Below are 12,732 nucleotides of genomic sequence, written 5' to 3'. Positions count from 1 at the left end.
AACTTTTCGATATTTTACTTAATAAGACAGTTACAGCGATATTTTGTTTTTTCGAAAGGCCCTCCCCCATTTCCAGTCCCATGATCCGATTTTGGCCGTTAACGAACTAGACCGAGATTTTCTGACGGGTTAGTTTTAAGGAACAATTTGAAAAATTACGGCAGTTATCGTGTTCCCAAGAAATTAAAATATATATGTATATATATTAAAAGAAGAGACAGACTTATAGGCCACATACTAAGGCATCCTGGAATAGTCGCTTTAATATTGGAAGGACAGGTAGAAGGACAAAATTGTGTAGGCAGGCCACGTTTGGAATATGTAAAACAAATTGTGAGGGATGTAGGATGTAGAGGGTATACTGAAATGAAACGACTAGCACTAGATAGGGAATCTTGGAGAGCTGCATCAAACCAGTCAAATGACTGAAGACAAAAAAAAAATTATAAACTTTTGAGTTGACGTTGGTTTTGGGGTCTGAGGCTGTGAAACGCCAAGATATGTCGAAATTTTCCTGAAATCAAATCATTGTATCCATTACAATACGTAGCTATCTTTTGAAATCTACTTAAAACATTAGATTGCAGAAAAATATACTGAAATAAACCGTTTTGTAATTCGTGGGGTTGATAATTCATTCGCTTCGAAAAATAGATATTTTTCGATTAAAACATCGTTTTAAAAGATGTGTTTCGCGACACATCGTTTAATTTCGCTCTGTTATTCAGGAACGGTGTGAGGATGAGTTTTGTAAGCGGCATCCTTAAGGTATCCCCCCACAAGAAAAAGTCAGGAAAGGATAAATCAGGAGACCGAGGGGGCCACAATCCCTTCGAAATCTATTGTCCACGAAAACACTGATACAAGAAAGTCGGCTAAATGAGCCGTAGCATTTTCCTGTTAAAACCACGTGTAATCTATCCGGTCTCCAGGTATAGTGTTTACAAATTGTTGCACCGTCTGTATATAGCGCTCATAGTTCACAGTGCCGGAAAGAATGTCATGAAGTTTCGACTACTGATATTGTACGTGAAACTCCCATTTTTGGTCCGCGGAGAGGAGACTAGTGCACCGATGTGGATTTCTGTACGCGAGATGCGTGAATTCTGTGCGTTCATGGTAGTTCCATATTGGTGGAACCGTGCCTCGTCGGATCGAAACGGATCGTCGAATTCATCCCCGTCCGAGTTATGACGTGAACCGCTGACAGAAAGCTACACCTTTACCAGTGTCTTCAGGTAACGACTCGTGAACGACACCAATTCTGCGTGAACGCATCTTTAAACGCTTGTTCCATGCCGTGCGGGCGTTACCAAAAAAGATCAAAACGGTTAGATAGACGTAGCACAGATTTCTTGGCACTAACAGAATATAAAGCTTGCACGTCGATCGACTTTTCTGATGCTACCGTTTTCGGTCGAGCGCTTTTGGCTGCGTCTATCGCATTCCCTGTCTCTTGATTCTGCCGCTTGATGGAGAACTACTTTTCTGTGAAGGCGTTCTGGGTCTGGGCGTAACTGGCACATCTAATGTATCGGGAGGCGACGAATATATTCGGCTGCATTTTGTAACCCGTTTTACTTGATTAAACTTGCAACTAAAGAATAAAACATTCTTCCGTGAGATTGTGTCGCTCTTTGAACCGTCTGTATTTTAAATAAATCGGCGCTAAGATTTTTTAAATCGTTTGATAATTTATTAAAAACGGCAAAGTAAACGCGTATAAAGTATTTTATAAAACTTTACGCTTGACAATTATTAAATATGTACTATACTTATGTATATTGAATTTTAAAGTATAGTAAACCTCTTTACGGTTTCCCTAAAAAGTTAAAACAAATTTTCAAAATGCATAAATAGGGTGTTAGAAAATTGTTTGGCGACGATAAATATGAATCGTGTAGATTGATATTTAGAAAATGAAATATTTTTAGTTATCCTTGAGTTTATATTTATGAATGTGCATTCTTTTCCAAAAATAGTCCCTTTTTAAAAAAATAACAATATCCATGCTATCAAATCTGATAATAGAACTCTCTTTTTCTGTTTAGCTTCTGGAACTACTGTAAGGTATTACTTCAGAGGATGATATGTATGAATGTAAATGAAGTGTAGTCTTGTACAGTCTCACATCAACTATTCCTGAGATGTGTGTTTAAATGAAACCCAACCATCAAAGAACACGGTATCCACAATCTAGTATTCAAATCCGTATAAAAGTAACTAACTGCCTTTACTAGGGTTTGAATCTTAGAACTCTTGACTTCGAAATCAAATGATTCACTATGATAAGTTCACCACTAGACCCCGACCGGTTAATGCCGATAAAGAACTTCTTTCTTTTTCTGTTTAGCCTCCAGAACCACCGTAAAATATTACTTCAGAGGATGAATGAGGATGACGTGTATAAATGTAAATGAACTAAAGTCTTTAAAGTCTCTGGTCAGCCGCTCCTGAGATCGGTGTTAATTGAAACCCAACCACCAAAGAACAACGGTATCCGTGATCTCGTAATCAGATCTATAGCCGATATTAGAACCGGTTTCATGTAACTCAGCGCAATACTTTGGCTTACGGCAAAGGGCCTTATGCTTCTGTTGCGATTTTAAATAGATTACCAAATCGTTTAAAAACTTCTCCCGACAATTTATTTTAAATAGAATTAAAAGATTTTGTTTTACTAACACATAATATTATTTCTGAAAATGAAATTCTAAATAATAATTGAAAATGTTTAAAAAACTCTGAATTTTCTGCACCTTATTCAGCTTATTATTAATATGTACGTAAATATGCAGTAAAATAATTTTCGTTATGCCTTCTAAATTTTTAGTTATTTTTTATACTTTGTATCTCCATTAAAATACCATAACATTATTTCATGTTTTTATTTTTTGCATTTAGGCCGACTACAAACCACACAAATGTCATTTCTTCCGCTTTCTTTTTCATTTCCTTCAACATTCTTTTGTTCTTTATATATGTTTGGCATTTATTTTTTTTGACCGTTTCACTTTCGTATGTCTTTTCCTTCATCGCACATTTTTAACTCAATTTTACGTATTTTTTGTCAGATTAGCTTTCTATCTTTCGTTTCCTGTTCACGGATCCCTAAGTTCTGTAATTCTTTTTTCATCGTTGTAGGTCCCAAAGTCGCTCTTTTGTTCACAGATTTTAATGAAAATCTGTTTATTTAGTCGCTGTTCGTCCATTCTGTACACACGACCCAGGAATTTCAATCTCCACTTTCTTATTAATAAACTTAAAATATAAATACATGTAAACGGTTATTGTGTGACGCTAATCTGGATGGTTTTACCTTGGCTTTCTACGATTCATCCGGCAAAGGCTGACACAGTTCCTTTACTTTTTACACGGAATAGTATACGAGTACCGTTTATGAAATCATCTATATAATGTGTTGTTATGAATCGATCAGGATAAAAATTTTATTTATTTATGCTTCAGTTCAACAGAGGATTATTCTGTCTTTTTAACAAAATTTCTACAAAAAACCTCCTTAATATTGCATAATTACAATGCGCGTGTTAAATCTTATAATTCACAATATATTACAAACAAACTGAATTATAATCTTTTTTTTTCAGATATGTTTTTTAAAGAATGTAATTTAACACATCTTAACGAATGCTTTATTACAATGTAATAATTCAGATGAGGATATTGCAGTCTGGTATGGAATTGATATATTTACACACCGAGGGGGACCTCGGACATTTCTTTAGAAATTATATTAGAAATGTTATGATGCCTGTATATCAACATCCACTAGCTATTATAAGGTCAGTAATATATTTGTTTTTTATATTATTTACTACGTTTTTTCTTAATTTTTACGTAAATATTAGAATTTCCTGTTTAATTATATTATATTTTCTGTAAAAGACCCTGAAAAAGATATTTTAATTTTTTTATACTGTTAACAGCCTATGATTATCTTTGTCATTCTTTAGTACTTCTCTTCGTTATGATACTTTTCTATCATTTTTCTTAAATTGTTCTCATATATATATATATATATATATATATCTTGGTCTATAATTTTGTATCCTATTTGATAGCTTTAATATATAATAATCACAAACATGATGTTACTATCATATTGACGCACGAATTAATTTTATTCTTGACGACCGACTATAATAATTTTGATTATGGATTATTTGAATTTAAATTAACATACCTGAAGATGGAGTTACAGCTCCGAAAGTACTAGGATTTACACTTTTTAAATTGTTGGTTAGTAGAAATTAATTTATACAAAAATAATTTTCATTACAAAAATACTGTAGCCAACGTGATATAATGTGTTGATTTCCGGGACATTTCGACTGCAGGGAAGTCCTGGATTTTATAAATTTGATTTGTTTATAAAGTCAAAGCCAAATTTTGTGTTGTTAATCTATAAAAAATTGTGAAATTAGAAGGTCAGATCAGAATGTCAAAGTAACGTATTATTTACTGTTAATAGATCGGTCGAGTGACCGAAAACAAAATAAAACAAACTTAAGAAAAATAATAATGAAACCGATTTCAAAAGAAACACACTAGAGATAAAAATTGCTTTCTTAAATCTTTCAATTTTAACGTATTAGAAAAGTTTTAATTATTTTATTTTAACGTTTTTATAATTTTATTTTTATTTAAAATAAAAATATATCTACAAAAATTTGTCAGAAAAAATCAAAAGAAGCCAAGAAACTGCTACCTTCTGAGTTTGACATATGGTTCTGGTATGTAGAAATCTATATTATTTTTCTGTTGTACTAATTTTCTTGAATTTTGTTTGAAAATATATCCGACAGAAAATGACAACAAAATGTACGTTAGCATGTTATTATATTATAACATTCCAGTATTAAGTAATGTTAACGATAAATCTTATGTACAAAGCCAAAATTTTGTCTGTTTTAAGAAAAAGAAATTCATTATTATACGAGGGTTATTTTTTTTCAAGGTCGATCGGTCACGAAATTAAAACCACGGTGATAATAAAAAATTTTTTATTTGTAACAAGTACTTACATAGTTACGCTATTTCTTTACATAGTTGCAATTCCGATTTATACATTTGTCATACAGTGGTACCAACTTTCCAATACCCTCGTCATAGAACGGAGTCGCCTTTGTTTTCAGCCGTGTTTCTACGCCGGTCTGCAGCTCGACGTCTGCCAAAATTTTGTCCTCCTAGCCAGCGTTTCGTGTGAGCAAAGAGGTGAAAATCGGACGGAGCCAAGTCCGGGCTGTACGGTGGGTGATCAAACACTTCCCGACGAAAACGCTGCAGGAGCTTCTTTGTTACACAGCGCAGTGTGCGGCCGAGCATTGTCGTGGAGAAAGACAACTCCTGATGACTACATTCCTCTCCGCTTATTCTGAATCGCCCTTCGTAGACGTTGAAGAGTCACGCAGTATGAGGCTGCAGTGATGGTCGTGCCGCGTTCCATGAATTCCACCAAGAGAATTCCATTCCGGTCCCAGAACACAGTAGCCGTACGCTTTCTGTTGGAGAAGGTTCGCTAGAACTTCTTTGATTTACCGGGAGAATGAGAATGCATCCGCTGTTTGGATTGTTCTATTGTTTCTTCAGTTTCGAAATGGACCCGTGTCTCGTCCATTGTGACAATTTTGTTCAAAAAAACTTTTTCATTGTGGTAACCCTGGAGAAACGTTAGGGAGGCGTCCGTTCTCATTGTTTTGTGATGGTCGGACAGCGACCACCTCAAGAACCCATCTCGCACACAGTTTACGGTACTGAAGTCTCTCACTCGCAACGGTGTAGAGAGCTGACCTTGAAATTTCAGGAAGCGAATCGGTCAATACAGAAATTGTGAACGACGATTTTCTCGAATCGCCTCATCCACTCGCTCAACGAGATCATCGGTTGACACTCGCTTCCTTCCCAGACCGCCTGCATCATGAACATCTGTACGTCCTGTTTTAATGTTACTGCACATTGTCGCACTTTGCTGTCGCTCATTAAAGTTACTTATTCGTCGATGAATTTAAGCCGCATTACACCCCTCAGCCTGAAGAAATCGAATTAACGCACGCACCTCACACTCGGCGGGAGATGCTATTGTTGTAGACATGTTTACGCGCTAGCTGCGTGTTCAGAACAAAACGAAGTGACGCGGCGTGATTGAAGGCCTTACTAGAAACGCTGCGTAACACATATGCGCAAAGGTTCATCCGATTTTTGCGAGGGTTTTTATTTCGCGACCGATCGGACCTTGAAAAAAAATAACCGTCGTAGATGTAATATGCCAAAGTTTGGTCAAATTCGGTGGAGTAGTTCTGGAAATACGAAGTGATTTAGGGTGTGAGACTTTTTTTTTGGTTTGTTTTACTTCCGGGTCCGCAGTTAGCGATTCAATCCGCAGAGATGAGATGAATGTTTTGTATCGTGTGTGAAAAATGCCATGCCTGACCGGGATTCGAACCCAGGCCCTCCGAGTGAAAGGCCGAGTTGCTACCACTCGCGCCACGGAGGCCGGCAAGGGTGTGAGACCTAACACCGAACACACACACACACGTACATACCAACAACCGGAAAATTTCCATCCGGATTTTTGTTTTTTTCCGGTGAAAACCGCATACGCCAAAACTGGACCGATTACTATACTTTCCCTTCTGTAGTTATAGCTCTGTTATAAGCGCAAGGCGGGAAAGTAATAGTGAATATTTATATTTTCAGAAAGTGGAATAATTAAAACCTTTCGTATCAGTTTAAACGCATTAAATAATCCGAAATGTTTTTCTCTTGCCAAAAACTGATGCACCGATCATATAAACAGATTTAAAGAAATCTCTATTATAAATACTTCTTTTATTTATTTCTTGTAACAGATATTTCTTGTAAAAATGTTTATAATTTTGTTATTTGCTGTTCAATTGCGCAAGAGATAAAACATATTCGTTATCAGAAGACAATATCACTACGACTGAAAGCTTGTAAATTCTTTTACCCACCTACTCGACGTACACCACCATGACCACGTTACTTTTTCACTGCGCCCACATCACCTCTTGGACGCCAAACCTAATTGTTCCAAATACGATTTAATTTTTAATGTAGAGCGTTTTTCTAAATATGTTTGTCTATTATTCAAGATTATAGAGAGCGAAGTAAGATTATAATAAATAATTGTATATTAAAATCTTAACTAGAATTTTATACAGAAGAATTGAGAGGAGAGTGGAAGAAGTGTTAGGAGAAGACCAATTTGGTTTCAGGAAAAGTATAGGGACAAGGGAAGCAATTTTAGGCCTCAGATTAATAGTAGAAGGAAGATTAAAGAAAAACAAACCAACATACTTGGCGTTTATAGACCTAGAAAAGGCTTTCGATAACGTAGACTGGAATAAAATGTTCAGCATTTAAAAAAAATTAGGGTTCAAATACAGAGATAGAAGAACAATTGCTAACATGTACAGGAACCAAACAGCAACAATAATAATTGAAGAACATAAGAAAGAAGCCGTAATAAGAAAGGGAGTCCGACAAGGATGTTCCCTATCTCCATTACTTTTTAATCTTTACATGGAACTAGCAGTTAATGATGTTAAAGAACAATTTAGATTCGGAGTAACAGTACAAGGTGAAAAGATAAAGATGCTACGATTTGCTGATGATTTAGTAATTCTAGCCGAGAGTAAAAAGGATTTAGAAGAAACAATGAACGACATAGATGAAGTCCTACGCAAGAACTATCGCGTGAAAATAAACAAGAACAAAACAAAAGTAATGAAATGTAGTAGAAATAACAAAGATGGACCGCTGAATGTGAAAATAGGAGGAGAAAAGATTACGGAGGTAGAAGAATTTTGTTATTTGGAAAGTAAAATTACTAAAGATGGACGAAGCAGGAGCGATATAAAATGCCGAATAGCACAAGCTAAACGAGCCTTCAGTAAGAAATATAATTTGTTTACATCAAAAATTAATTTAAATGTCAGGAAAAGATTTTTGAAAGTGTATGTTTGGAGTGTCGCTTTATATGGAAGTGAAACTTGGACAATCGGAGTACCTGAGAAGAAAAGATTAGAAGTTTTTGAAATGCGGTGCTATAGGAGAATGTTAAGAATCAGACGGGTGGATAAAGTGACAAATGAAGAGGTATTGCGGCAAATAGATGAAGAAAGAAGCTTTTGGAAAAATATAGTTAAAAGAAGAGACAGACTTATAGGCCACATACTAAGGCATCCTGGAATAATCGCTTTAATATTGGAAGGACAGGTAGAAGGGAAAAATTGTGTAGGCAGGCCACGTTTGGAGTATGTAAAACAAATTGTTGGGGATGTAGGATGTAGAGGGTATACTGAAATGAAACGACTAGCACTAGATAGGGAATCTTGGAGAGCTGCATCAAACCAGTCAAATGACTGAAGACAAAAAAAAAAAAAATAATTGTATAGAATATAAGGAATAACGGTCTTCACCGCTAGCCTTAACTGTTATTTCATCGACTAAAACCATCGTTCCATGTTACGATATAACTTTATTAATAATAATTAAAGGTTACTTAACGATCACATCCTTTGTTTTTGCTACAGCTTGTAGCGAAAAGCAGGACTCCTTATTTCATTTTCCCTTTTACAGTGGACTTATTAACAAATAGAAGATAACGAAACGATTTTATAATCTTTAGATATAAACCTGAAGTATAATTTGAATAACAGTGCTTGCGTAGCTACTTTATTGAACGTTTAATAAAGTTAACTCTAGCAGCTGCTTATCAGATGTTTACGTTTCATATAATCTCAAATTAAATTAACTTATTTTCTCGTCATGCGTCTCCGTATTTGTCCGGGAAATAATACAGATTTTAATGAAACTTGTAAAGATTACATACATGCTTTCAGCTATATTATTAAAATATTTATAGGGTGTCCAACCACTTATAATATTGTCAGCATGACAAAAAAAAAAAAAAAAAATTAAATAAATTGAGAAATATTAAAAAAAAATTTCTCTCTTCTCTCTCGCTCTCTCTCTATTTATCTATCTATCTGTGTCTGTCTCTCTATTTCTCTCCTGTGAATGTGTAACTGTTTGTGTAAGCCGCGCATCAGAAAACAGTTTTCTGTTTATCGGTAATATTGTGTGTGTGTGTATTTTCGGTGTTAGTCCTCGCATATAATATCGGTTAAAAACACATGTATTTATATTTATGTACATACGTAAATAATTTTTAACGGGATTTTTAATCGGTACCAACGGAAAGCTTTTATTCGTGATCTATTCACCGAGAATAATCGTAGGAAAACTTTAAAGAAAATTTTTACAACTTTTCAAGAGTAATTTTTTTATTTTTTATTTAACCGCTAAGGGTGAAGTTTGTTAAAATAAAATTTCAGTAAATAAAACAGGAAATGTTTCAAACACGGATTCTACAGATTGATTTTCACTAAAATTTTCATTTCGAACAAATCGCTAAGTAATAGACAAATAAAAAAACAAAAAAAAACATAGGAATAAAAATTGAACCAAGTAGAATTAAAAAAAAACAATCTTTATGTGGATATGAGTATTACGCGTGATTGCGAGACGGTTTTTATTTACGAATGTTTGTTTTGTTAATATAGCTTTGAGTTGCACACCGGTCTAATGACCGATGAAGAATGGTGGATCCTTGGTTTTACTGGAGTTTTTTTGTGTTACAGTCAACTTTGTTATCGAAAAATATTTGCATAATTAAATTAACTACTCGTCAATAAAGATGTTTGGTAATACTCGCATTATTTTTCATCTAAATATGCATTAATATCTTTAATAGGAACATTTCTGATATTTCAAAAACGTCTCTTTTTGGTAGAACGTTGTGTTTTTGTAATCCACTAGTTGGCGTCACAGATTTCACACGATAATAATAATATCGATTTTTTTTAAATTTAAATGAATGTTTTCTTTCCGGTTGGAAATTAAATAAGTTCTTTAAAGGACGCTGTTTATTTCAGTTAGTATATGAAGTATAATGTACCGATCGAACTGGAATTATAAAAGTCGAAATAATATAACTGAAATGGAGTGATCGATTGTTATATCTCATTTTTCTATTTGAGAGCCTCACGCCCCTCACGAGAAGTAACTGGCTGTTAGTAATTATAAAGTAGACGGAGGGGGATTTTCATCGCTCCATTTATAGCTTAAATTACAGATAAATTTCATTAGAAATTTTATATTAAATCACGATCGGTGGTCAGTTACACGCGATCAGAATATTATTTTACTATTGCGATTACTAAACTTTAACGTGAGACTTCCTTAGGATGCGAAATGTAAATAAAATCAAAAAGAATAACCTTATAAAAATTCCTGTTACTATGTTGCCGCTTAGGTGAATAAATTTTTGTTTAAAATCAGGCTTATTGAGAATCGCTGTTTATCGTTTCAGATATAGGTAAACTTTGAAAAATATTATCCCGCAGCAGTGCAAGTTAATATTGCTAGTCGTACTGCCTTAACTTTATTTAAATCCAGAAATTTAAAAAAAATCCCTTTCGGCACGCCGGAAGGCGGAGGTAGATTTCACCGGTGCTAAGTAAAAAGAAAAAAAGATTTCCTTCCACCTTAAAGTTAAGAAAAACTTCAAATTTACTCGATACGACAACGGATGCATGTGAAAAAAAGTTTCACATGTTTAGCATACGACAGCCCCTTTTTTTTACAATTGCAGCAAAAGTTTGGTCTGCCTTGCCGTAAGGGTTGGTCATATCAAAAATTATTTCAGATAAAGTTTTAGGTAATGTTTAGAGGACTAACGACCACTTTAAACCGATTCGACACAGCCTATTAAGGGAGGTATGATTCTTTTTTGTCTTCGAACCCCCATTTTTTCCACCCCCTAGGTCGACGGTTGCTGACATCAAATTTATATAAGTTTTAAGCCCTTATCCAAAGAATAGTAGGATCTTTAAACGAATTCGATATTTTACTTAATAAGAAAGTTGTAGCGATATAACTTTCCCGAAAAAGGTCCTCCCACTTCCACCCGCACGGTCCGATTTTGGCCATTCGACTGAGATTTTGGGACGAGTTAATAAACAATTTGAAAGTGATTGCGGCAGTTATCCTGTCCACAAGAAACTGAAATATAACATGTATAAATGTATTTTAAACTTTTGAGCTGACGGTGGTTTTGGAGTCTGCGGGATGTGAAACGCGAAGATATATAGAAATTTTTCGGATGTCGAATCATTGTACCCGTTACAGTAGGTAGTTTTCTATTGAGATCTACCTAAAAAAGAATAAACATATGAAATAACTACTATTTAGTAAACGAAAGCATCGTAAACAAGTAATATATTTTATTGTAATTCATTACTGTACACCGATGATATAATTATTTTTCGAAATTTTTAATTAATATTTAATTTTTTTCATCCCAATTTCAACAATATACATGTAACATAACTTAAGTTAGCTTTTTAATTATTAGATTTACGATAATTTACATTTAAGTTCATAGAATCTTTTTTTTTATGGACGGGCGAAGAATAACAAAAGAAAAATTACTAATACGTATTACAATAAAATTAAAATTAATTATAAAATCGACAAATAATAAAAGTAATAATTAAAATTGCTAACAAGCAGTGACAGCGACTTACAAATTCAAAAAGTAACAATTCAGAAATTATACAAATGAAAAAAAGTAAAAAAAGTAATTAATCAAAGCTAATATTATATTAATGAATGCAATTGAATCAAGAAATGAAAAAAAAATTAAAGTAATCAGCTGAAATAATAAAAAAAAAACTCCCGTTCAAGTTCAAAAATAGTAAATAATTAAATTAATTATTTAATTAGAAGAGAGAGTGCTAATTTGTTCCCATTCTCTAAGTGCACTTGTTGCAATTCGGAACAAAAACATTAAGGACGTCTTAATTTCAAACATCCTGTCCATTTTATACGTTTTAAATCAACGAGGACAGCGATGCATATTTGTATGGACTCCAGGGCATGCTGGTGTTACAGGTAATGAGAGCGCAGACGAAGCAGCCGGAAAGGCAACAGTCTGCGATGATTTGGATGCATTTCCTGTAAGAGTGGCACACGTTAAAAAATTGTCTAACTAACGTAGTAAAAGAACAAGTGGAATACTGAGTGGAGGAGTTTAAATACAAAATTAAACTCGGTGAAAACTTCTCCATATAAATGGAAAAGCGACGTGAAGTTGACTCGCCGAGAATTAGTAGCTGTGACCAGACTTAGAATCGGTCACACGCGATTAACAAATTCATATTTGTTAACCGGCGATGAGAGACCGATGTGCGGTGTTTGCAATAAAACACTTACAATTAAGCATCTAATAGAAGAGCGTACAATATATGAGGACCTCAGAAAGAGGTTCCGTCTAAGAAATGATATTACTGGTGATTTAGCTAATGGAAATGAAAGAAAAGTAGTTGCATATTTACACGCCAGTGGACTTCTTAAAAGTCTATAAAAATGGAAATTTTAAGGCCGTGTTAAAGAGTCTCTAAGAGGTAGTTTCATCCATATATGGGAGTCTCGAAGCGTGGCACGTATACGGGAGCTAGCAGCCATCTTGTCTAGTCCACCCTGGCTTGTCTGCATTCAAGAGCGGTGAGTCGGGGTGCGCCCAATGATGGCATGGGGGACCCTCAAGGGTAGACTGAGGGCGCGAGGCTATGGGTGGGCGCAATGCATGCCTGTAGCCTGTTTATATGGTGAGTCGACTGCCAC

At 34.6% G+C, this 12,732-nt stretch overlaps 1 protein-coding gene and 1 long non-coding RNA gene across 2 annotated transcripts in view; one reads left to right on the top strand and one right to left on the bottom strand.

Moving 5' to 3' along the window:
• The window catches only part of LOC142329677 (uncharacterized), a 76,835-nt gene extending 73,038 nt beyond the window's left edge, over positions 1-3,797 (top strand). Inside the window, exon 3 of the long non-coding RNA XR_012757562.1 lies at positions 3,609-3,797. This is a non-coding gene — a long non-coding RNA (uncharacterized LOC142329677). The remainder of the gene's footprint in view (positions 1-3,608) is intronic.
• Positions 1-12,732, bottom strand: part of LOC142329676 (uncharacterized) — a 317,008-nt gene that overhangs the window by 183,573 nt on the left and 120,703 nt on the right. The window lies entirely within an intron of this gene.

The sequence above is a fragment of the Lycorma delicatula genome, chromosome 9, assembly GCF_047948215.1.
Source record: "Lycorma delicatula isolate Av1 chromosome 9, ASM4794821v1, whole genome shotgun sequence".
In the NCBI taxonomy this organism is placed as follows: Eukaryota; Metazoa; Arthropoda; class Insecta; order Hemiptera; family Fulgoridae; genus Lycorma; species Lycorma delicatula.
This window is presented reverse-complemented; position numbering and strand designations above follow the sequence as displayed.